The 25,585-nt window shown below is 40.9% G+C and overlaps 2 long non-coding RNA genes across 3 annotated transcripts; one reads left to right on the forward strand and one right to left on the reverse strand.

Moving 5' to 3' along the window:
• Nucleotides 1-2,373: 2,373 nt before the first annotated feature.
• Nucleotides 2,374-7,111, forward strand: LOC140134068 (uncharacterized). The gene is made up of 3 exons (XR_011856063.1): nucleotides 2,374-2,431; nucleotides 3,959-4,048; nucleotides 7,023-7,111. It is a non-coding gene; the product is annotated as an uncharacterized lncRNA (long non-coding RNA).
• An 11,009-nt stretch (nucleotides 7,112-18,120) lies between these two features.
• LOC140134069 (uncharacterized) lies at nucleotides 18,121-23,632 on the reverse strand. 2 transcript variants are annotated; one of them, XR_011856065.1, is made up of 3 exons: nucleotides 23,398-23,632; nucleotides 22,554-22,607; nucleotides 18,121-18,468 (listed from the first exon to the last, which is right to left on the reverse strand). It is a non-coding gene; the product is annotated as an uncharacterized lncRNA (long non-coding RNA). The 2 variants fall into 2 exon arrangements; XR_011856064.1 differs by lacking the exon at nucleotides 22,554-22,607.
• Between the last annotated feature and the right edge of the window lie 1,953 nt (nucleotides 23,633-25,585).

The raw sequence follows: 25,585 nt of genomic DNA on the forward strand, positions 1-25,585 counted from the left end.
TTTGGATATCAGTTATAGAAATACAACAAATGTGTTAAACTCTGAAACTGCTAGAAAACTTCTGACTCTGAAAAAACATAATTCTAAACTAAACCTACATATTATTTTAGCTTTTTCTAGATATACAGGCGGTCCCCTACTTAAGGACACCCGACTTATAGACAACCCCTAGTAAAGACGTACCCCTCTGCTCACTGTGATCTCTGTTGAAGCTCTCTGGATGCTTTACTATAGTCTCAGACTACAATAATCAGCTGTAAAGTGATTTTGAAACTCCGATTGTCACTGGGGCAAAAAAATTTTTTGTCTGGATCTACAATTATAAAATATACAGTTTCGACTTACATTCAAATTCAACTCAAGAACAAACCTTGGGACCCTATCTATGTAACCCGGGGACTGCCTGTAGTAGGTTAAACCCCTTTGTATCTCAACTTGACTGTTTGGTCATGTATGGTGCAATAAAGTTAGCTAGCGTAATTCTGTGTTACTATTCTTTACATGTAAATTTTTCATTAAAATATACAGGAACAGAAACTATTTTCTATCACCTGTCAGACAGTTTAGAAATCTGATGCAGAATGAGACTGTCTAGTCTAATGCTACATTCACAGTGCCATTGCTTGCCATACTGTAGGATGGTGGGCACACGGGAGTGCCGGGGAGAGGAGGAGGAGGAGAGTGCCGCTCCCCCCTGCCCCTGTCCATAGGAATAAATGGGATGCACGTGAGCTGCACCATACCGCTCCCATTGGGCGCCGTATGTCCATTGCCGTCTATGGGGGACATATATCGGCCGTATATACGTCGGCCGTATATACATCACCCAAACGGCAGTGTGAATGTAGCCTAATATTTTGTACCCTAGCATTTCAGACACTTTTAGTTTATCTCCCCCATAATTACAAAAAGATTTGTATGTCATTTATGATTAGGAAATTTTTCTAATTTGCAAATACTGATGTATACATATCTTTTAAGTGTGCACAAAATAACCACAAAAGATGTTATAATTCTGTGGTTCTTGGTATATACAGTACATTTAACCCTTTCATACATTTGAAAAGTGCAAATAAAATTTCAGGGTTCAGTACTTAGCAAACGCTGCAGCCCTTTTTCGTTTTTTCGTTTTCATTTTTTACTCCCCACCTTCAAAAATCTATAACTTTTTAAATTTTCCATGTGCTGTGTGATGGCTTATTTGCCGCGAAACAAATTACACTTCAAAATGGTGGTATTGCAGTGAAATTGGTTAAAAAAACACATTTGTGCCGTATTCTTGTGGGCTTGGATTTTACGGATTTCTCTGTACGCCCCAAATGACATGTCTACTTTATTCTTTGGGTTGGTACGATTACGGGGATAACAAATTTGTATAGGTTTTATAATGTTTTCATGCACTTAAAAAAATTAAAACCTACTGTACAAAACATATTTTTTTGGATTTTTCCATCTTCTGGCGCTAATAACTTTTTTATACTTTGGTGTATGGAGCTTTGGGTGGTGTCCTTTTTTGAGAATTTTGATGAAATTTACAATGTTATCATTTTTAGGACTGTATGACATTTTGATCACTTTTTATAGAATAAAAAAAATTTTTAAATGGCAAAAAAGTGCCATTTTTTACTTTGGGTGCGATTTTCCGTTACGGGGTTAAACGCAGTGAAAAAACGTTATCATATTTCATATTTCATAGATCGGGCATTTTCGGATGCGGCGATACCTAATGTGTTTATGATTTTTACTGTTTATTTATATTTATATCAGTTCTAGGGAAAGGGGGGGATTTAAATTTTTAGGTTTTTTTTATTATTTTTTACTATTTTTCAGACTCCCTAGGGTACTTTAACCCTAGGTTGTCTGTACGATCCTATCATATACTGCCATACTACATTGCTGGCACCGATCGGGGGTGTCACCGGTAAGCCTTTGCTGCAATACGCAGCAAAGACTTACCGGCTATGATGAGGGCTCAGCCCATGAGCCCTCTCCATGCACCCGCACTCGACATGTGATGTAATACCACGTCACATGTCGGTAAGGAGTTAACAAACTAGGCACCACTGCATTTGTATATGTGCATGTTGTATAGTTACTTGGATATTTTCTTTGAAGAGAGAAAATGTCTTAGATCTTACATCTATATGTAGGAGAAATGCTCCTCAAATGGGATATACTGTACCTTTTCCAATCATTGTTATGAACAACCTAAATTGATTAGGTTATAGAATTGAACATAGGTCCATGTTGTATTTGGATTTATCACTAGATGATATTTAGTAAGGCACCTAATGGCTTCATGTTAATTGGTGTCACATACCTGCAGTCATATTGCATTATCTCTACCGTAATTGATTGTTCTTATTTCCTACCTGCAGATTCTGAGAAATCACTCCCCTAGATCCATCACTGTGAAGGATCTGTCATACAGGTCAGAAGTAATCTCTTTATCTCCAGCAGCACAGGATTCACCGTCGCTGAGACTCTTTAGCCTGTATGTTTAATAGCAATGTAAGGGAAGTATAACAAGATGGAAATCTTTTAAACTTTGTTTAAGTAAGTCCTCCAGCCCACCTCTTAGTGTTATGACTCGGTCTCCAGAGGGGAAGTGCCATTCAACTTAACATGAAACTAAATGAATGGTAGAGGATAGGGAAATGACTTTATACCTTTCCAAACTTTTAAGGTAAACCCTGCATTCTTCATGTGGCTGGAGTGCACACATCAGCATTTTTCAGTGCTTTTAGATTAAAAACTCAGCAGTGGCTGTGACACTCTGACAAATAGAAGGGCAGATGAACCAGATTGTACCATTATTACATAGGTTAATAATGAAAAACCTTCCCAGAAGACCTTGCGGCTGGAGGAACTGTAACAATTCAAGAACAAACGTGTATTTCTTATTAATTAAAATACTTGCCAATATCAAATTTCAGGAGTTACATGACAACAATCAAATAAATATACAGTTTATTTGGAATAATAATGTATTGTTTAGTTGTTTGCAAAAAAGTTAGAACACTCAAGCCAAATGTGCAGACATGTCAAACATAGCGGCAGCTCAGACCAGCATGGGGAAAAGTTTTTGATTGTAAAAACAAAGATTCAGTTGTTTGCCTTCAAACTACGTTGTCTGCTATCTTTCTTTTACCAAACCGGTCCACTGTATCACTTGGGGCCCACAGTCTCTTTTTTATCTTTTTATCCCGCTTTTCTTTTTGTTCATTTATCCCTAATATTATTGTTGTCATAGTTTGTACTTCACTCTCTGTACCCTCTCTGCTGCTGTAACGCTGTGAATTTCCCCACTGTGGGACTAATAAAGGATTATCTTATCTTATCTTATCTTAACAAGGGGGCACCGGCATCTTGGCTATTGGCTGTGTATATGCTGTATGTGTGTGGGTGTGGTGTGTATATACTGTATGCATGTGTATATGCGGTATGTCTTTATAAGGTATTGTATCTATGTGATTTGTATATGCTCCATATATCTATATGGTATTGTGTGTGTATATTTTATATGTATTTACATTTGCTGTGTGTATACTATATGTATGTTTATGCTGTATGTGTGTGTATATATCCTGTTTTGATATAAGTATATAAATGTGTGTGGTTGTAACTCAAATGTGTTAGTACACAAATATGCAATTTTCTTTAAGAGTAAGGGGCCACCTTCAGAAGTCTGCTATGGGGCCCTGCCACTTCCAGTTACACCCCTGTATGTGACATTGAAAACATTGTCATTTTGTACACAAACACATCATTACCTACTTTTACACAAATGGTAGTGTTACTTTCTCATAAAATTCCTTGCACCTTAAAGTGAATATGTCACTTATAATCCATCAGGTTCTTATTCAAACATGAATGTCCAAGCTTGCAATTTGCTCATAGAAGACATATTTTTCTTTCATAATCTCTTTAAAACTGTTTATTCTATATCCCTACACAGGAATGCAGCAAAAATAAAATGTGATGATCCTGGAAAGTGACATATAGACACCAAATGCAGACACCATGTTGAGATCTGGTGGATTCCAATGTAAGTCAATAATGTACTGTACCACAGGCAGGTCACTAGTTTTGATGGAAAATTTTACAGAATCTTAAAGGAAAAGCAAATTTTTCTCTCTCTACCACATTTCTTAATTGATTAGTTAATTGTTTTCTTCTCTCTGGTCTCATGCAACAGTATTTAGAGACCTTGTCCTAGCCACACAAATTGTACCTAGCTCACGGCCCCCATGGAGACTTATTGTGCATGGTCATTATGTGATGAGATGAGAGACCTATGGTACTCACCCACCCCCATGTTCACCCAAAATAAACAGGTTACAAACTTTACCCTGTTCGCAGCCTGTTTGCAAACACGGTCCTGTGCATGTGGCCCATAATTGGTTGGGGTTAGTAACTTAGACTCTTTCATTTTAGCTTCTCTATTTAAGTAAATAAGAGCTTAGCTGCAGTCCCCCATTATAGCCAATACACATATGATGGGATTAGACTGGCTCAGTTCTTTGTATGCCTACAGCTAATTGGCAAGAAGCTATGTGTTGGACTTTCACTGTTCTGATATTGTTGCCACTTTAACCAAAAATCACGGATACGTGAACTAAATGGAAAACCAAAGGGATTATAAGTAGAGATGAGCGAGTATACTCGTCCGAGCTTGATGCTCGTTCGAGTATTAAGGTACTCAAAACGGCTCGTTGCTCGGACGAGTATTTCCCCTGCTCGAGATCGAGCATTTAATTAAAAAAAACACAGTGAAGAACAATGAGGAATAGAATAAAAACAGTGAACACAGTGAACACAGGATCATTTAAGTGAAATAGACAGTGAAGAACACAGTGAAGAATAGATTACAGATGTTCGGCACATCTGCTTACTTGTCGGAAGATACGCGCGGAACGGCAGCAGGGAGACATCAAGCAGCAGGGAGACATCAAGCAGCACGGGGAGACATCGGGCAGCGGGGAGACATCGGTCAGCACGGGGGAGACATCGGCCAGCACGGGGGAGACATCGGCCAGCACGGGGGAGACATCGGGCAGCACGGGGAGACATCGGGCAGCACGGGGGAGACATCGGGCAGCACGGGGGAGACATCGGGTAGCACGGGGAGACTTCAGTGGAAGAAGATTCACCCCGTATCACCCCGATACACATTTTATTCCTGAACCATGGTCCCTTTGAAAAATGCTCGAGTCTCCCATTGACTTCAATGGGGCTCGTTATTCGAGACGAGCACTCGAGCATCTGGAAAAGTTCGTCTCGAATAACGAGCACCCGAGCATTTTAGTGCTCGCTCATCTCTAATTATAAGTAATGTCTGTTTATAATGTCCTGAAACGTCTAAACAATTTTTTGTTTCCAAGCTGGTGGGGTTCTGGCAGTTTTATGAGATACATTAGAAACTCATCATATTAATGGTATCAATAATGATAATTAATGTTATAATTTACTGCATGAATTTGAGCATTTTCATGAATGCCCTCCAGTATACAATAGTATTGTATAAGTACCCTGAGATATCTGCTACATTGAATTCATGATGATGTTACCACAACCTGTTCAACCAGATTGAAGGCTATTAATAAACTTCAAAAGCATTCTTATGACTCACAATTTTTAATTAAATATTTTATTATGGGTTTGTGAGGATATACCAAATCTGCAGACATGTCACATTTTTAAACCTTTTGTTCTATTTAGGGCGAGGATGTCAAAGCTCCTTTTGACATTTTTATTCTTCACACACTTTCTTCTAGTTTTCAGTATGAAGACCCAATTCTCAAGGCCCTGTTATCTTTGTTTTATTGTAGTAAACAGCCATTCTTATTAACCCCTTAGCAACCTGGCCCTTTTTTGTTTTTTCATTTCCATTTTTCACAAAATAATAGTCTTACAAAAGTAATACAGCACAATTGCAGATTTTAGGAAGAATCTAAAAATCAGAACAACAGTTTCCAGCAATTCATAAAAAATACATAATAGCATTAATAACAAGGAAGTTATAGTAGGAGAGACAGGATTTAGAACCATCAGCAACATGTTCAAAATCAACCAAGATTGTTACAGAAAATCCTGTTACATTGCAGTTTACAGGGGGCAAGTTCTCCAAAATTTTTACAATACAATTGTCACACAGACCACCACATACAAATTCAACTTAAGAACAAACCTACAGAACCTATTTTGTACATAACCCGGGGACTGCCTGCATTACCATTTTGGTAAACAAACTTGTCCAGTTTAAGAGACTCTGAATTCTTGTAGTCTGGAAAGTTCTGGTACCTTCCAATGAAAAGCTATTAATTTACATCCAAGACATAGGAGTCACAGAATGGCTAGTCTATGACTCTCCATCACATCAAGTTCGGATACATATCCAAAAACACATTTTTTTGCAACAGTTTCATAAACGTTGTATACTGTAGATGGACATGTGTGGAATATGACCCTCAACACTCTGCAGACCTCTCACCTTCCACAATAATTAGGATTTTCTTGCTTTCTTGACAATGTAGTAAATTATAGAATATTTTGGACAGCTTTTTTTGCTGGCCCATTAGGAAAACATTATCTGTTTAATCTATTTAAATGCTGCAATTTGGGCTGGAGATAATTGAGAACAAATGTATATTTAAGATTTCAACACTACCCCGCTATATACAATACATCTGCATTTGGTAATTAGGCAGGCATTTAGTGGACAAATCTGTATCTTGAGGCCATAACATGGTAGGCTCTTAATCTGCTCCGAATCTTACATTTCATGCCATTTTTTCATCAAGTCAGTCAGTTAATCAAAGTCCAAGTATGGTCAAGCCGAAGTCATAAGACATTTAATGTTTGCCACTGGGCTTATCTGGGAAAATGGCTCTCTTTATTTAGATTAAGATTGCAATGTAATTAAAAATCATGTTTTGAACTAAGTCAGCACATATAATTGTAAGTGATTCAAATCAGCTTCAGGGTGTTCCTTGAATGACTTGCATTTCATTTTCATTTAGTGCTCTTTGTAAACAGTACTGTACAGCACATATCACAAGACGGAGGCAGCAGTGATGGAATCCCCCTGGTTTCTTACAGAAATTCCACAAATATTCACAGTCCAGAAGGACGTCATCATAATTATTTTTCTTATGGAAAATGCATGCCTATCATTTTAAACATGGATATCAAATGATTAACATGCTTTTATCATTATTTTTTTATTTAAATTTTAGGTAAAAACTAAGACCTCAACAAGTGACCCTCTTTTGGATAAAAATAAGGGAATGTGTTAATGGTATATCAGTAAATATCCTTTACAGAGGTGGGTAAATAAGTACTATAATGTACTTAAAGGAGGCATTTTATGAATAAAACTGAACTTTAAAGGGAACCTGTCACCAGGAGCCCTTTTTCTGTCTCCCTAATGTCCCCAATAGCATGCACATCACCAAAGTGTTTTTATAATAAAACTGGCTTTTTCAATAAAAAAGAAAAGTTAGATTAAATTTTACCTTTCGCTCAGCAGAGCAGTGTCCCATGGGAGTGGCCAATGAGGATTAGTTCCCTTCCACCCTTGGGAAATTGCTCTATCATGCATCTATTTCAGGAGGAAATTTGCAATAGAGCAGTTTCCAAAAGGTTGGGGGAAACCTCTTCTCACTGGCCATTCCCATAGCACACGGGACACTGCTCTGCAGAGAGAAAGGTAAACCTTTATCTAACTTTTGTGGATATCTGAAAAAGCCAGTTTTATTATAAATATGTTTTATGTTTATAGTGTCTGATAAGCAACTTTAATACTCATGTCAGTCATAGTAAAATGTTCATTTGGCCAACAGTTACCGTATATACTCGAGTATAAGCCGACCCGAGTATAAGCCGAAACCCCTAATTTCAACACAAAAAAATGGGAAAACCTATTGACTCGAGTATAAGCCGAGGGTGGGAAATACATTGGTTACGGCCTCCGAGTATATAGTCTGCCAGCCCCTGTAGCATACAGCCTGCCCAGCCCCTGTAGCATACAGCCTGCCCAGCCCCTGTAGCATACAGCCTTCCCAGCCCCTGTAGTAGGAAAAAAAATAACACTGTACTCATCTTTCCGACGTCCACCATAGGTCCTCTTCTGTCTCAGACTGTCTCAGATAGAAGAGGACCTACAGGTGATGTCAGAATGGTGAGTTTTGACTTTATTTTTTTAGTTGACTCGAGTATAAGCCGAGTTAGGGTTTTTGAGCACACATTTTGTGTTGAAAAACTAGGCTTATACTCCAGTATATAAGGTATTTCTTTTTCTTAAAGCTCCAAAAGTGTGGAGCAGCTTATTTATACATCAAACATTTTAAAATAGGAATTATTGAACATATAAATGATAGAAAAGCAGCTGGACTACCAGTTGCAGACTAATCTTGTGTCTAAGGTGAAACCCCAAAAAAGGATAATGAAAAAACATGTTGCACCAGCTATAGACAATTATAAAGCCATTTGGGGGTCTTACAGGTTCTTGATGCGGCCAGTGCTTAGGTGTGGGCATGTCCTGCTTAATCATCTTCTCCCATCTACTGCTCCCCATGTAACATGCCCCCTACCATTCAGGCCTTCATATGACCAGTGTGATGTTATCTAAGGTTCTTTAGCCATTAAAATCTACCTTATGTATGTATCTAATCACATGAATTAACAGTATGCTACCAAGGACTTCTACTCCTCCTAATCCTTCATGGAGGCATGGTGTAATTACATGTGATCAAATGCATACATGAGGTAAATATTAATCTTAGTGGATAAATATAATGTTACCTAGTAAAGGACCTTAGATGACATCACCCTGGTCAGGAGGGAGGAGGGGCGCGGCTTGACCCTCACATGTCAGCCACCTGACCAGACTCACAGCGGCTGAGCAAGTGCCATCCCACTGTCAACAAGCATTACAGTTGTCATGAGAACCTCCTGCCTTGCTCTGGCAGGTCCCACTGTGCAATGATATCTGAAGCCAAATGGTGAAGGGTTAACCCTTTCTGCGCTGGGCTGAGTTCAGAGTCTTAAGCCCCTAGGGTAGTCTAGGTGGCTACCTGGCACATAATAGTTAAAAAGAGAGGGGATATATTTGATATTTATGTGATAAAAATGTTATGAGTAGGTCAATTCCTAACCATCCACACATGCTTACAGTTTTTATATTATTTTCACAGAAACCTAAATATTAAATAGTGCAATGTTAGTTAATGACTTACTGTGTCAAAGAGGCTATATTTTCTGTAAAGAATTGATCACAGCAAGTATGAAGCCAGCTCACCCTTCCAAGCGTTTTCGTTCAATGGACTGCAGATGCTTGCGGATCCATGTTGAAGTCCAAAGGCATATTGAACCAAATGTTCCAACCATCCCAGCACGAACCAGCAGACACAGACGTAGCTGCAGAATCCTCTATATTTGAACACATAACTGTGAATCTATAGTTGGATGGGTAGGTACATAGACGACATGGTGTGGATTTGGAGGTATGGAGGTATCAGCATTAGAGATGAGCGAGCACTAAAATGCTCAGGTGCTCGTTATTCGAGACAAACTTTTCCCGATGCTCGAGTGCTCGTCTCGAATAACGAACCCCATTGAAGTCAATGGGAGACTCGAGCATTTTTCAAGGGGACCAACGGTCTGCACAGGGAAGCTTGGCCAAACACCTAAAAACCTCAGAAAATGAAGGAAACACCACGGAAATGGACAGGAAACAGCAGGGGCAGCATGCATGGATGCCTCTGGGGCTGCTTAATCGCACCATTATGCCAAAATTATGGGCAACAGCATGGCGATGACAGAGTGACCGAATGAGGCTAGATAGCATCTAAAACATCCAATAATTGACCCTGACACTATAGAAGACGGCATGCAGAGGCAGCGGCAGCTGCGGCAGGCTAGAGAGTGGCATGGCGACATATCCCAAATGGTCTCAGGCTTCAAACCAATTTAAAAAATTTCTTTTGGCGAGGATAACGTGTAGCACTGTATGTATCAGTATTTTGCCTGGTTAAGGCGGCAGAGAGGAACCAAAGGAGGTGAGCAAGAAGCGCTGAAATGATTTCCTATGTGAACAAAAGGTTGACGGTATATTTAGTCGATAACACAGCATGGTGGTGACATAGTGACCAAGTTCCATAACGTATCTGGTGAAACACCCGAAAAATGAGCCTGACACAGCTCGTTTGATAAGGGGACGACATGTGGAGGCAGCCTTGGAGACGACTTCCATGATTAAGAGTGGCAGTGTGGGGCATCCATATTGCGCTGCTATGATTGAAACTCAGGTCTCCAGCATGGCGGCGACAGATTAGCCGAGTTCCATTATGTATCTGGTGAAACACCTGAAAATTCTGCCTGACACAGCTCGTTTGATAAGGGGATGATGTGCTGTATATCCTCTCGTGCTCCAGCGTCTGGGGTATAGAGAGTTGAAAGTTGCGCATGGAGACATTGGTGGACGCTGTGGAGGATCGTGGAGGCGAAATGGACAGAAAACAGCAGGGGCAGTATGCATGGATGCCTCTGAGGCTGCCTAATCTTGGGATGGAGCTGGCGGTCTGCTGCCAGGCGAGCTTTTGCCCCTGTCTCTCTGCTCCTCCCCACCCAAAATGGGCCTGGGGGCCAGAAGCGTTTACTTTGAAAAAATTATAATTTTCAAAGCAGGCGGGGTCGTTTGAATATTTCATCTAGGAATAATGGAATAGCATAGCGGTTCTATTTTTAATAGTTTTTTCAGAAATGGTTCCATGATTAAGAGCGCAGTATGGGGCATCCATATTGCGCTGCTATGATTGCAACTTCAGGTCTCCAGCATGGCGACGACAGATGGGCCGAGTTCCATTATGTATCTGGTGAAACACCCGAAAATTCTGCCTGACACAGCTCGTTTGATAAGGGGACGATGTATGGAGGCAGTAAAGTAGTAGTAGATTAAAGGTGCTGCAGTTAAAACTATGTTAGTTGGATCTTGGGATGGAGCTGGCGGTCCGCTGCCAGGCGAGCTTTCTCCTGTCCAAGCCCCTGCCTCTCGGCGACTCCCCACCCAAAATGGGCCTGGGGGCCAGAAGCATTTACTTTGAAAAAATTATAATTTTCAAAGCAGGCGGGGGCTACAAACAGTATAAGTTTTGGTTATGGTGGGTGAGGGGAATGTAAACAGATGCGCAAGAAGCGCTGAAATAATATCGGTAAATGATAAAAGTTTGCCAGTATATTTTGTGGATAACACAGCAGGGTGGCGACAAAGTTAACAAGTTTGATGTGGAAGCCATGAAAACAACCCAAAATTCTGTCTGACACAGCTCGTTTGATAAGGGGACGATGTATGGAGGCAGCTATATGGACGACTTTGGGAGGCAGCTATGGAGATGATGTGTGGAGGTAGCAATGGAGACAACGTGTGGAGGCAGCTATAAAGATGATGTGTGGAGGCTGCTAAGGAGACAATTAAATTTGGATAGTGCCTGTATGTGGCAGTCCAAAAAAGTTTTCAAACCAGAGGAGCAGGTAGGTGGTCCTCCAGAAAAATTAAATAGATTGAGTGCCTGTATGTGGCACTCCCAAAAATTGTTTAAAACAGAGGACCGGGTAGGTGGCCCTCCAGAAAAATTAAATACATAAAGTACTATAGCTAGAGCCAGTTGGCCCTGTCAAAAAATAGCCAGCTTCCTCTGCTTTAGTGTACAAAGAGGAGGAGAAGGAGGAAAATGAGGAGGAGGAGTGCATACATTATTCAGGTTTAACTTCTTTCACCTGGTGGAGAATGGAAATCCTGAGAAATCCAGGCTTTATTCATCTTGATAAGCGTCAGCCTGTCAGCGCTGTCAGTCGACAGGCGTGTACGCTTATCGATGATGATGCCACCAGCTGCACTGAAATCCCGCTCAGACAACACGCTAGCGGCAGGGCAGGCAAGAACCTCCAAGGCGTACAGTGCCAGTTTGTGCCACATGTCCAGCTTTGAAATCCAGTAATTGTAGGGAGCTGCGTGATCATTTAGGACGATGGTATGGGCAGCTACGTATTCCCTCACCATCTTTCTGTAAAGATCAGCCCTACTCTGCCGAGACTGGGGACAGGTGACAGTGTCTTGCTGGGGTGACATAAAACTGGCAAAGGCCTTGTAAAGTGTACCCCTGCCAGTGCTGGACAAGCTGCCTGCTCGCCTACTCTCCCTCGCTACTTGTCCCGCAGTAGTACGCCCTCTCCCGTTAGCGCTGTCAGAAGGGAAATACTGTTTCAGCTTGTGCACCAGGGCCTGCTGGTATTCATACATTCTCAAACTCCTTTCCTCTCCAGGGATGAGAGTGTAAAGATTTTGCTTGTACCGTGGGTCCAGGAGAGTGAATACCCAGTAATCGGTGCTGGAATAAATTTTTTGAACGCGAGGGTCACGGGATAGTCAGCCTTGCATGAAATCTGCCATATGCGTCCCAACTCTCAAGAATTCACTCCCCTCACTGGCCTGACTGTCCATTTCCTCCTCCTCCAACTACTCTTCTTTTGCCCATACACGCTGAACAGTGAAGGACTGAGCAATGCTCCCCTCTTCTGTCTCGCCAACATTCTCCTCCTCTTCCTCCTCATCCTCCTCCTCCGATATGAGCTGAGAAACAGACCTGAGGGTGCTTTGGCTATCAACAAGGGAATCTTCTTCCCCCGTCTCTTGTGACGAGCGCAAAGCTTCTGACTTCATGCTGACCAGAGAGTTTTTCAACAGGCCAAGCAGCGGGATGGTGAGGCTGATGGTGGCGGCATCGCCACTGACCATCTGTGTTGACTCCTCAAAGTTACTCAGCATCTGACAGATATCAGACATCCACGTCCACTCCTCATTGTAGACTTGAGGAAGCTGACTGACCTGACTACCAGTTCTGGTGGAAGTTGACATCTGGCAGTCTACAATCGCTCTGCGCTGCTGGTAAACTCTGGATAACATGGTTAATATTGAATTCCACCTCGTGGGCACATCGCACAACAGTCGGTGAGCGGGCAGTTGGAGGCGGCGCTGCTCTGCCCTGAGAGTGGCAGCATCTGTGCTGGACTTCCTGAAATGCGCACAGATGCGGCGCACCTTCGTGAGCAAATCAGACAGATTGGGGCATGTCTTGAGGGACCGCTGAACTATGAGATTTAATGCATGGGCCATGCCTGGCTTCAGGTTCAGTGGTGCCAGCCACAGATCAGTCTGCGCCATGATGCCCTGTAATAGCTCTTGGGCTTTTATCGCATAGGCTCAGCAGTTTGAGCACAGCCTGCTGTCGCTTAGAGCTACCGACTGATGGCGCCATGCCCAGGGATGGTAATTCAGAGGAGGAGGTGGAGGAGGGGTGGGAGGAGGAGAAGGCATAGTAGGCCTGAGAGACCTGGACCGAGGTAGGCCCCGTGTCCGTGGTCAGGTGAACCTTGTCAGAAACGGCATTTGTCAGGGCACGGATGATGTTGTCTGACACGTGCTGGTGCAGGGCTGGGACGGCACATCTGGAAAAGTAGTGGCGGCTGGGGACCGAATACCGAAGGGCAGCCGCCATGAGGTTGAGAAACGCCTTGGTCTCTACTAGCCTATAGGGTAGCAACTCCAGGCTCAGTAATTTGGAAATGTGGACGTTGCGGGCTTGGGCGTGTGGGTGAGTTACACTGTATTTCTTCTCGCGCTCCACCGTCTGGGGTATAGAGAGCTGGACGCTGCGCATGGAGAAATTGGTGGATGCTGTGGAGGATCGTGGAGGCGAAGGTGTGGTTTTCGCACGGGAGGTGTTTGGGCCGGGGTCCTGGGCAGGGGGCTGACTAGCAGAGGCAGCAGATGACACATGGGAAGGAGCAGTGGTGTGCCCGGCCAGAGGTCAACGGCCTTGGATCCATTGAGTGGGGTGTTTAGCATTCATATGCCTGCGCATACTGGTGGTGTTTAAGCTGGTAGTGGTGGAACCCCTGCTAATCCTGGTGTGAAACAGGTTGCACACCACAGTCCGTCGGTCATCCGGTGTTTCTTTAAACAACCTCCAGACTTCCGAAAATCTAGCCCTCGCCACGGGAGCTTCACTACGTGAAACATTTGGCGCTGATGGACCAGCTCTTGCCCTGCCTCTCCGTCTGGCACCACCACTGCCTCCTCCAACCTGTTCTTGTTGAGGACTCGCCTCCGTCTCAGAAGCACTATGTTCACCCGGCCAATCAACCCAGCTTGGGTCTTTCACCTCATCATCCTCCGATCCCTCAGTCTGCACCCCCCTGGGACTTCCTGCCCTGACAACAACTTCACCACTGTCTGACAACTGTGTCTCCTCTTCGTCCGACACCTCTTTACACCCTTCAACAATGTCATCATCACCCACAGACTGCGACCGGTGAAAAACCTGGGCATTGGGAAAGAGCACAGCAGCGACCGGAGAAGTGGTTTGTGACTCTGGGAAGGGTCCAGAAAACAGTTCCTCAGAGTATGTCAGTTCAAATGCCAAATTTTCCTGGGAGGGGGCAGACTGGGGGGAAGGAGGCTGAGGGGGAGGAGCTGGAGGAGTGCTGATTTCGGTGACATGGGTGGACTGCGTGGAAGACTGACTGGTGGACAAATGGCTAGAAGCATTGTCCGCAATCCACGACATCACCTCTTCGCACTGTTCTGGCCTCAACAGTGCTATACCATGAGTCCCAGTAACTTGAGACATGAACCCAGGGATAGTAGCTCTGCGGCGTTCCCCTGCTCCCTCATCAGCAGGTGGTGTCTCACCCCGCCTAGGACCACGGCCTCTGACCCCTGCAGTAGTTGGATGCTCTCATCCTCTACCCCTACCCCTAGCCCTCGGGTTCAACATTTTCAAAATTAAAGTGTAAACTGTAGATTTTTTTTGTGTTTTTTTTTTTTTTTAACAAAACAATCAGAAGAAATCACACAGCAACCACAAAAGATGATGATGATTGCCATGTCTAGTTTCTAACCTACACAATCAAACCCCTAATAAATTGTCCCACTTAGGTGTTTGAGATGGATATGTGTGTCACTAAGAGCTAAATAGAACGTTCGCAAGTCTCCCTGCAAATTTGTCACAATATGGTACTAGCTTCACTACTAGTGCCAGCAAGGCCAGCCACAAGCAAATCAACAAAATATATATATAATGCTATTGTAGCCCTAAGAAAGCCGGTTGGGTTCTTGTATGCCTAGTTTCTAACCTACACTGACAGCACACAACTGGATTTTGTGGTGTGCCTGTCACTTTAAGTTTTGGAAAAAAAAAATCGGCAGATAGTGTCTAATTTAATCAAACCCCTAATAAATTGTCCCACTTAGGTGTTTGAGATGGATATATGTGTCACTAAGAGCTAAATATAACGTTTGCAAGTCTCCCTGCAAATTCACAATATGGTACTAGCTGCACTACTAGTGCCAGCAAGCCCAGCCACAAGCAAAGAAAAAAAAAAATTCTAGCCCTAACAAGAGCTGTTGGGTTCTTGTAGACTCACTCCTGCCTAACAGTAAGCTAATATAACACCCTGCAGCAGCAGCTCTCTCCCTAACGGCATCCAGACAGAGAATGATGCGAGCAGCGCGGGCAGGGGCTAGTCTATTCCAGGGTCACCTGATCAGGCCATTCAACCACTGCTATCGACGTGTAAGTGTACCACGTCATGCTGGGTGGAGTGCAGGGTCTCCTGGCTTGTGATTGCCTCTGTTTCTGGCCGCCAAAAATCAAAACGGCAGGAGATGCCATTTTCTCGAGCTGGCGAAATATTCTTCCGAGCAACGAGCAGTTGCGAGTACGCTAATGCTCGAACGAGCATCGAGCTCGGACGAGGGTGTTCGCTCATCTCTAATTAGCATACCTATTTTGATGTTAACCTTCATTGGTGATGAGGGTGGCATCTTTTCAGTCCCATATAGGAAAGATACAGAGGGTAATTTAGTTCTGTTGTGTCACCCAGCCCATGTTGTAGGCAATAACCCCTACGGGGAAATCATCAGACGTAATTGCACTACGGAAGAAGACTGTATCACACAAAAGCCAACTTAAATGTAGATTGAGACAATGAAGATATAAGGATAAATATATTAACAAAGCAGAAATTAAAATTGAGAATGCAGGAAGACCAAGAGGCCTGAGTCTCATGATGTATCTGGCTGTACCAGAGCAGCGGCGGGGGTTTTAATACCCCAATCACACAAGAGCTGGTGTATGATAAATAACCCCCATAGTCTGTATATTCCACTCTACTACTATTTGCTTCTGAAGAACTTTGGTGGTATTATCGAGGCACACACATTCGGCAGAGATTGTTTATGTGCTTTGTTTTGTATATTGTGGAATTATTATATTGTGGATAAATTTACACTGATTTTACACTGATGATGTTCAATATACATTGTCGATTTTGTGAATTGGGAACGGTTGTATATGAATACAGCCACTACTGCACACCGGCAGCAGTAGCCTCTCAGGTGTACAAATTAAAGATTCTTTCAATAGGAAATGATCGGGAGGATGAGAACTTGCATATTTAGCACATGCACAGTTGAATCCTGTACCATCACCTGAAATCCTGCCCAGCTTCAGACAGAGCTTCAGGACTTCAGGTAGGGGAATCGGAAAGGTAAGTAATGAATGAAGTAATCAAGGAGGTAGGGAGCATTGTGGGGGTATAAAGTGAGGAGGTCCACAGACACAGTAGAGGATCAATGATAATGCAACCAACAGCCAGTTCCCTGCATTACCATTGTATACAACTCTGTGCTACTCTTTACATAGCGTAGAACTCCAAGCAATTAAGATTTTCTATAATACGAATAAATAAAGGATGTCTTTTATTAGGATGAACTTCTTGGCTGTGTTTGTAGCTTTGATTTTTTTTTTCATTACACATTTATTTAGCCTGGTGCATTGTCTACTATTTCTATGGGCAACAAATACAGTTTTTCTTTTGGATGGTTTATATTAATTTGCTCTTAAGTTTGGTAACCACAAATCATAAAAACCATGTATAAATGAGGCCAGTTAATAGCAGATATGACATACGGATTATATTTAGTTTCACAATGACTCCCAATTACTTTTTTTGCTGCATCAAAAAGTGATAAGTTTACATTTTTTGGACCAATTGTGAATTTGTGTATCATAGAAATGCTACACATTTCTAGAGCCGCAATTATAAAATATATAAATATTGATTTACATACAAATTCAGCTTAAGAACAAAGCTATCTTGTAGGTAAAGTACGGCGTGTACAAAAAAATAATTAAAATGTAATCTTATGATAAAGTTCTTATATAAAAGGATATCTGATTTTTTTAGAGCATGCACAAGCCTGTTAATAAAGGTAATGTACAATGCAGACGCAGGTGTGATTCTCAATATAATGACTCATTTAACTAGAGCAATGGTTTGGCATTATTGTGTATTGTGTACAGCGGCATACTCTTTAACTGCTGTGCGTTGATTAACAAAAGGTTATTTTTAATTAGATATATTAATTAGATAGGAGTGCTGCTAGCCGTATCTATAAGGGTCCCATGCTGCCGCTGCGGGACTGGGAAATCACAAAGAGACCATGTTTGATTTAAATTACAAAAAATCTATATACGTTCTATCAAAATCCAATTAAGATATCAATACAAAACTATATAGTACAATACCAAGATTTAAAAGATTGTTGAAATGTAACAATTTTTACAATTAATAGACTACTAAGAAAATGTTTACCCTTTCCAATTTCCAACCCTTACCAGCTGCAATATTAACTATAGCACATAATATGATTATATGAAAATGCAGGTAAATTTATTATATGCTTTAAACATGATATTCTAGTAATTTAGGAAAAGTTAGTAAATTTACCACTGGCTTCACTTTCTCCCTCGCAACACCCCATTTCAGAAAATGGTGAGGGCCAATGAATAGCTGAATTTGGGAAACAATTTTTTCACGGATGGAGAAGATTATGCAAACCAGTAGTCTATACCTTTTTCTACTCCAATAAGGCAGCGATAAAAGCGATAAAGTCTTTTTAGTTGAAAAAGTGGCTGAATAATTTTTTACAAAAAATGGTATTCAAAATATGTCCACACATCAAAAACGATAGAGTATGCACAATTAAATCAGCAGATGGGGAAAATACTTTATTTAGTTTTTGGTTAGATACATAGAGAATTAAAACAATTAAAAAGACCCAGAAGTCATCCAGGGTAAATAACAGCCTCTCCCAAAGTCAGGGTATAAAGAAACATGTAGCTATTAGATGCCACAGATAGAATAGCTAATTGTTTTCAATAGGTAAATATACATCCGCAAAGAGTTTGTATGTTCTCTCCGTGTTTGCATGGGTTTCCTCCGGGTCCTCCGCTTTCCTCCCACACTCCAAAAATATACTGGTAGGTTAATTATATTGCAAGCCCCATTGTGGATAGGGATCAATTTGGGGAGCTCTGTGCAGTGCTGCATAATCTCTGTGCACTATATAAATAAAGGAATTATTATTATAATTATGAAATATACATGGTGGAACATATAGAGAATGCAGATATCAAGAGAGCTTCCTTACAAGGTAGCTAAAAGAGGCATGGTTTTCCTTATCGCATCCTGGAAAACTTTGCATATTTTCCCAGAATCACCCTAATGGAGCATCCATGGCTATTAGACTCCCCACGTCTACATGGTGGCCTTAATTGGAAGGCTCGATAAGGAGAACTCTTACTTGCGGACCCTAGTCACAAGCCTCTCACCCAGCCTGCTGTACTGAGGAGATCCAATTAGGTTGAAACAGTGCTGTATACGGTTGTGAGTCTGTTCCTTCTGGAATAGATATACTGGTTTGGTTTTAATCCCGCACCATGTTATAAGTCCTCTTGTAGGTCACACTGCTTTAAAAGCTAAAAGGAGTGTGGTTTTCCTTATCCCATCCTGGAAAACTTTGCATATTTGCACTTTGCATGTACTATAAAAAACATTTTAAAAAACTTGTGAAATTGGAGGACCCAAATACAACGTATATACTCGAGTATAAGCCGACCCTAGTACTAGTATAAGCTCAGACTCCTGATTTTACCACCAAAAACTGGGAAAATCTATTGTCTCGAGTATAAGCTGAGGGTGGGTAATGCATTGGTCACAGTCTCTCAGTATATAGCCAGCCAGCCCTCTGTAGTATATAGCCTGCCAACTCGTGTAGTATATAGTCGGCCAGCCCCCATATTTTTCTGAAAAGAAAAGACATACACATGGCGATTGTACTATATAAAAAATTTTTAAAAACTTGTGAAATTGGAGGACCCAAATACAATGTATATACTCAAGTATAAGCCGACCCAAGTACGAGTATAAGCTCAGACCCCTAATTTTACCGTCTCCCAGTATATAGCCAGCCCCCTGTAGTATATAGCCTGCCAGCTCCTGTAGTATATAGCCAGCCAGCCCCAATAGTAAATAGCAAGCCAGCCCCCAGTAGTATACAGCCAGCCCTCAGTAGTATACAGCCAGACCCCAGTAGTATATAGCCAGCTACCAGTAGTATACAGCCAGCCCCCAGTAGTATAAAGCCAGCCACCAGTGGTATACAGCCATCCCCCAGTAGTATACAGCCAGCCATTCCCCAGTAGTACACAGCCAGCTCCCAGTAGTATATAGCCTGCCAGCCTCCAGTAGTATACAGCCAGCCAGCCCCCAGCTGTATACAGCCAGCCAGCTCCCAGTAGTATATAGCCTGCCAGGCCCCAGTAGTATACAGCCTGTCAGCCCCCATTAGTATACAGCCAGCCCCCTGTAGTAAATAGCTAGCCAACCCCATGTAGCATACAGCCAGCCCCATGTAGTATACAGCCAGCTAGCCCCCATGTAGTATACAGCCAGCCAGCCCCATGTGGTATACAGCCAGCCCCCAGTAGTATGCAGCCTGCCAGCCCCCATATAGAATACAGTCAGGTCCATGTAGTATATAGCCTGGCAGCCCAATGTAGTATACAGCCATCCTCATGTAGTATACAGCCAGACCCCCTCTTCTTTCTTCTTTCTGCTGTATTAGCTGGCAGAGATGCGTCCACACATCCAGATTGCAGGGAAGCATCTCTGCCGGCTAATACAGCATAGAGAAGACTGAAGAGGAGCCACCAGGAGCGATCAGGATTCGTGACAAGCATTGTGGCACCAGAGGGTGAGTTTGTATGTTTATTTCTTTTTATTGACTTGTATATAAGCCGAGGCAAGGTTTTTCAGCACTTTTTTGTACTGAAAAATATGGCTTATACACGAGTATATACGTATTAAAACAATAAGGGGGCCAAAATCAAACATAAATAAAAAAAAAAATAAAACAGAAATAATAGAAATCCTACACCCAAAAAATAAAATAAAATAAATAGAAAATAAAATAAATAAATACAAGAGTGTCAACTAAAAGGTGAGTTGTAAGACACAGTGACATTTAAATCCATATGAATGCTTAAAAACATTTATTGGTGCTGGATAAGTTAAACCGTAATGTAATTATTTTTTATAGAAGACAGTAAATGATAACTCCTTATTTAGACCCTTTGGAGTAACTATGTCAAAACAATATATCCATCTGGATTCTCTGCAGACTAATTGTGGGGTGACATTTCCCTCTCCCTTTCCCAAGACACGAAGGTCATTTGCACAGCCCCCATTATACTGTAAAAAATTAGAAGCTACTGAGGTACGAGCCTTACTTTTTTGTAGATCTGAAGCTGCATTGTTCACTGTTGAGAGGTGTTAAGGGTGTCTGCATAATTTTCCCCTTCGCATTGCAGGGTTTTTTGGTCAATGTTTCACTCTCCACTTTCAAAAATGTAATCTGAGAGGTGGAAGCTGGCTGGGGGGACAATGAAAGTTTGGTGTGGGTTGCTACTTTAGCCTTGTCCACCTTCCCCTTGCTTTGTGGGGTATGCTTAGTTCATACCTTCAAAACGGTATGACTTTTTCATTTTTTCTGTGTACAGAGCAGGCTTATTTTCTGTGTACCAAATTTTACTTCTCAGTGTAGTTATTTATTATTCCATGCCGTGTACTGGGAAGCAGGAAAATGAATCCAAATATAGTGAAATTTGCATCACTTCCTTGTGGGCTCAGTTTTTATGATATTCACTGTGCACTCCAAATGATACGTCTACTTTATTCTTTGGTTTGATCTGATCACAGTGATACCAAATTTATATAGGTATCATTGTGTTTTAATATATTTTCAAAAATAAAAACAATTTGTACATTAAAAAAAATTGTTTCATCATGTTCTGACGCTAATAACTTTTTCATACATGGCGGCACCCTCGCGCCGTAGTCTTTTAGATACTGCTGCCAGGTATTAGTGGTGGGTGTTTGCTGCAGTGTTATGAGCTCTGCACCGTACATGTATGCCGCAGAGCATTAAGAGGTCATGTACACACCAATATCTTCTCTATCTGTCCGCCATGTATATTTTTCTGTTGAAAAAGAAGGTATTCTATCTTTGGCATCTTATAGTTACATGTTTCTTTATACCCTGACTTTGTGAGTCAGGGTTATTTACCCTTGATGATTTACGGGGCTTTTAAATTGTTTTTAATGCTCTATGGCACCTTCGAATAAAGTATTTCTGGCCATTTACACATCTTCTGGTTTAATTGTGTATAATCTAAATTGGCTATTTAGGCTTACCTTACTCACCTTTCACCTACCTATTGTATAATAATGTTGCAATAGTGTAAACATGCAGAAAGTCACATTTTTATTGTAACCAAAATGTGACGTATTCTATTCCATTGACTAAAGGGTAGAAAGAACAATTGAGATCCAACAGAGCTCTCCTTATATTGAAATGCTTCCAAACTATTCAACAATCAGTACTAGATCCTCTCTTTTGTTTCTTTGTTTATTTTTTCAATAAAACATATATGTATATGATTAATTTATTCATAATATGATAATTATTGATAATATGATAATATAAATTTCCGTTTGAACCAGAAAAGATAAAGAGCTTACAGTGACATTTGTAAAACGTTCAATAATAAAAGAATTCCCCATTGAGGACAGGGATATGCTCGATAAAAACACTGTATAGCTTTAATGCTGTTTGGGAACAGACAATAAGATGAAAAAGGAAAGGACACGGACAGCAATCCCTAAAACTAGGCACACCCAACTATTCCTCCTTACTTGCCTATCATAACCTAGATGGTATGTGACAACTTGTTGGCCTTTCTTTATTGCAAAAAAGTGATAACACAGAGACAAAAACAGGACAAACAAACACAGAAAAATAGTCATATGGGTTAAAGAGAACAGGACAAAACAGTACAGAATCAAGAGGCAAACGGGCAGTTAGAAGACAAATAAGGGTTCAAAGATCAATAAATTTGGAAATCCAAAAAACAGGAGCAAACTCCATAGCGGACTTATAGCAAACATACAATCCTCTTATGAGACTAGTTCAGGAAGAATGCAAACTAAATACAAAATCACAGTCAGCATCTCATCTTCTGTTATACTGTATGCACAGAGGTGAAATGTGAAATATTTTGATACTTTACTCAATGCTGACCACTCACTGACTTTAGATGTTTCTCCTGCTCCTGCTTTGATTGGTCACATGATTGCTGGGTCTGAAAGAATTAATCAGAGCTTTTGGGTCTGACCAGTACAGCTCTAATCACACATTTAAGATGCCCCAGTTACAGTAGAAAACTTGAAAAGAAAACTGTCTACATGTCCCGAGGGGTCATTTTATCACTTATGGGGGCATATAAAGTATAAACACACACACTTTAGTATATTATTAAATATATACAAATAAATATTAATATTTCCCAATACAATTGTAAAATCGCTGCTACACTATGAAAAACATTGCCAAAGTCACCCAGTTTGCCTGAGAATATAAATAAATATCAAAATGACTGTCACACAATAGGCAATTTTATTATAATGAATCCTTTTCAGTTAGTTTAAAAATTTAATTGCAAAAAAGCTTGTTTCCACAATGTCTCATGAAGTAAAAAACACTACAAGTATTTTTAAGCTAGCACACCAAAAAAAAAAGTGAATAACAGATGCATAGAGAGACGTCTACAAGATATATCTTTAACATCTTTTATTACTAGGGCATAAAATATATGTCATGCTTTTTCAGCTTAGGTAGCCAACACATTAACTCTATGTTTTTTTAGCTTTCATTATTTTATTAATGCTACAAGCAGCAAATGCAAGCAGCAGTACAACAATGGGAAAAGAAATGCAAATAACAGAAGGAAATAATTAGCTAATAAACAATATCAGAAGTCACTATGAACACAGACTCATATAGAAAACTACACAAAAAGCAGATTTATTCTATAATGATAGAAAACAGAAAGATTTTTCTTGCACACAGAGTCTTTGTCTGCCTTTCCTCACCTTAATTCCATTGCACTTACAAGGCACATAAAAGGTAAGTAAGGTTATGAAGAGGCATGCTATAAGGATAATGCGGGCTCCTCCAGACAGCCAAATTACTCATTTCTTGTCTTGTGTTGTATAATGAAGAATGTCTCACCCAAAAAACCACAAAGTTGTTCCCTTACAAAATCTTTCACCTTAAACAATCTGTTTTGGTACACACCCTGTTAAATCAGAATCATGAAATGACACCATCCCCAAGCACCTACTAGCTACTACATGTGATAAGCCTGAGAGGAGGCTTGTTTCCTTCATAAACTATTATAATAACTTATGAGATTGTCTCTGCCCAGACAAGCTTAAAGCATCTTGTCACGATTGTGTGGCATATTGCAATGTTAGGTGATATACATCACTGTAGGCAGATCCCAGTGCTATTGTGTCATGGTGTATACTGTTACTATTGATAACATAGAATTTAATAGGTTTCAGTGTGAATTATGACTTGTGTTTGTATTACTTTGTGATCTTATTTCAGGCTCAATGACAGACACACATTTAAATGCATTTGTCAATGTTAAACGGCAATGTTGATATGTTATAAGGTAATGAATTCTAAGATAAAAGATCTTTATTAAGCAGAATGAGTCACTCATAATGAGGTAATATTACAGTACGGCTTCAGATCTTTTGCAGCCTATTTCACATTTGCTTTACAAAGTCTTGCTTAGCTTTCTTAACCAATATTCAATGGGGCAAGGTTGGTACATGGAAGAAGACACATTGGAAATTCATTTTTTGGGACCACAGATTAGCAACAAATTTTAGGCTAGACCAGCCTAGCATTTTATATAATAATAATTAAAGCCAAACTCCTATCTCCCCTGCTCCCATTACAATGCTTCATGTTATTCCATCTTTGTACTGTGGCACCAGAAGTGATATCTCTACATGGACTTCTGACATTATTGAGGTCTCCCCAGCCACTCTCTGGGAAGCATCTAAACAGCATAAGAACTGTGGGGTGGTAGGGATCAATATGGTGATCTCTTCCTTTATTATTTTTGCTAAGTTGGTTTACATTCATTGTTTGGTTAAAGAAGTCATTTGATGATTAGAATGGTAGTTAGAATGTATATTAGGATTTAGGATTTCTTTTAGATTATTTCATTATTAAACTAATACTGAGATCCCCTAAGACAGTGATGGCGAACCTTTTAGCGGCCGAGTGCCCAAACTGCAACCCAATACCCCCCTTATTTATTGTGAGGTGCCAACCAAAAATGAAAGCAGTAACTTATTGCTCTCTGTTCTTCAACAACGTTCAATCATATTGGCCTCCTGAGCACAAGTTGGAAAAATTGCATCATTTTAGCTTCATTCTAGTGTCCCTCTGTACACAGAGAATTGTAGGGCCCGCAGAAATCCTCCAAAGATAATTCGGCCCTGTCTACTCATTCTCCCTCTTCCTACATTCCCAAGTAGCGAAGTAAGTATCACTTAAATATATGAATGAAAGCAGCATTTTTTAAGTTGCTTGGAACTGCAGGAAGATTCTTTGAGTCCTGTCTAGTGTGCTTGGGTGATGGCCCGGGTGCCCACAGAAAGGGCTCTGAGTGCCACCTCTGGCACCCATCACTGCCCTAAGATGTCACCCGCCTGCTTATTGAGCCAACCTTAAGCAGTGGACAATATCTGGGCGTTGTTTCTTTCCTGCAACACTTAACGAGACAAACAAACAAATAACACAAAGGGGAGGTCAACTACCTAACAATTCAAGTACAGAATCAAGTAAACAAGAGTTAAGTATCAAGAAACCAGGAGGAGCAAGAATAACAAGATACAAATAACTGAATAAAACACAGAGCTGGGAAGACTAACGGTGTGACCAGCAAGTGGGAAACAATTGTGAAGTGGAACTAAATTTATTGGATATTTTAAAAAAATTTTGTAAAAAATAATAAACTGAATATGCAGTATTATTTGGCCTCATTAAGATAATACTTTTTATTGCCACCTTTTGCTGGCTCCATCCATCTTCCCATCAATTTTAACCACCTTCACTGTCCCTGCTGAAGAAAAGCAGGCCCAAAGAATGATACTGCCACCACCATGTGTGACAGTGGAAATGGTGTGATTACTTGTGTTGCTTTTAAGCCAAACATTTAATTTGGCATTGTGGCCAAAAAGTTCGATTTTGGTTTCA

Source organism: Engystomops pustulosus, chromosome 5, assembly GCF_040894005.1.
Source record: "Engystomops pustulosus chromosome 5, aEngPut4.maternal, whole genome shotgun sequence".
NCBI lineage: Eukaryota > Metazoa > Chordata > Amphibia > Anura > Leptodactylidae > Engystomops > Engystomops pustulosus.